This window comes from Hydra viridissima, unplaced genomic scaffold (genome assembly GCF_058129835.1).
Source record: "Hydra viridissima isolate aposymbiotic clone 2 unplaced genomic scaffold, HvirCarnegie_v1 scaffold_10, whole genome shotgun sequence".
Taxonomy (NCBI): Eukaryota; Metazoa; Cnidaria; class Hydrozoa; order Anthoathecata; family Hydridae; genus Hydra; species Hydra viridissima.
Window position 1 is genome coordinate 1,201,815 of NW_028324309.1, and position 1,449 is coordinate 1,203,263.

General features: G+C 32.3%; 1 protein-coding gene across 1 annotated transcript in view; it reads right to left on the reverse strand.

The window, feature by feature from the left end:
* LOC149882531 (uncharacterized) overlaps nucleotides 1–676 on the reverse strand; it is a 107,167-nt gene extending 106,491 nt beyond the window's left edge. Inside the window, exon 1 of the mRNA XM_090100236.1 lies at nucleotides 640–676. The gene's annotated coding sequence lies outside the window, so the exon portion shown is untranslated. The remainder of the gene's footprint in view (nucleotides 1–639) is intronic.
* Between the last annotated feature and the right edge of the window lie 773 nt (nucleotides 677–1,449).

Genomic DNA, 1,449 nt, shown 5'->3' on the forward strand with positions numbered 1-1,449 from the left:
TTATCTTCAGCTGTTTTTTCACTTAGAGCTACTTTGCTTGATTCAGCTATACCATATACTTTCTCTCATTTTGCTCATTAACAACAGCATTGACCACTACCAATTGTTTTTGAGGTGGTTTTTTTCTTTACAATGACAATAACAATGACAACCCTACTCTTAATGTTGTTGGTAATTGAAGCATTGTTTTCGTTATCACCCTTGAAGTTCACTGAATTCGTTATCACCTTGAAGCTCACTGAATTTCAAATTCTCGAAGTCTTTTTTTCTTGATCTTCGTTAGCTGTTTCCAAAACTTTAATTTTCTTAGAAATTTGTTCTAAGCTATTTAGTTTATCTTCCTTTCTGGACGGCATAGCCACCGAGAGAAATTTCGGGCCCTGGGGAAGTTTTCTTAAGGGGCCTTCGCTATGATCAATTATATACCCAGGAAGAAGCGTGCTCTAGTCATTGAAAATTAAAAATGAAAGTTAATTAATCTTTTAAAAGTCAACACTATTTAAATCTTTTAAAAATGATTTTAAAAAAATTGTTTGTAGATACACGGGGCCCCGGGAATCTTTCCCGTCCACCCTCCCCTCTCGGCGGCCATGCTGGAAGGCATCGTTTTATTGTTCATAATTTTTTGATAATCTTAATCTTAATACACAGTGACAAAACTGTGGCATGTTTTTTTCTTTTAAAAACTTTTTCGCCTAAAAAGATCTTTGCTTTTCAATTAAAACTTAATAAGTATCTATTTAGTTTTTAATTTTGTCCCTCACCCTTTAAAAAAAATACTCCGCAATTTGCGAAGACATTGTAATATTGCAGGATTCATACAAACATTTTTTTTAAAATCTGGTTCAATTACTTTTTTTTTACATAATTTAGCATTTGCTAACCAAACATGTAAATAGTTAACACTTGCATATTTGGGGTAAATCAAGGACGATGCCAGAGGGGACGCTGGGACGAAATTCCCCTACCAATTATTGTTCTTAACTACATTTTACAGCCGTAACATTGACAGACTGAGTATCATTATTTACATAATAAACATTAAAAAGTAGACCGCACCACCTGAAATATAAAAAGTGTTTTCTAAAAAGTATGAACTTTGTATGGAAAAAAAAATCGAAGTTTTATAAACTTTATAAAGTTCGGGGGTTTTTTTTTTTTTTAAAAAAAAAAAAAACAACAAAAAAACAACTGAATTCTAGTTCGATCCAGCCCTTAAAAAATGTGAGTTCTAAATAGGCTCGGGTTCTTTCTCATGTCTAGCAAAAATACATACAAACAGTAGAGCAAAGAGACATGCTTCAAATTACCTTGATTAATTTCTTCCTCAGTGTCAGTAGTTTGAGTCTAAGTTAATAAATTTACCTTTAATTTTTAAAATTTTACAAAGACCTCCCCCCTGCATTCGAACATTTTACAAACACTGTACATGCTTCGAAAACATTTTTT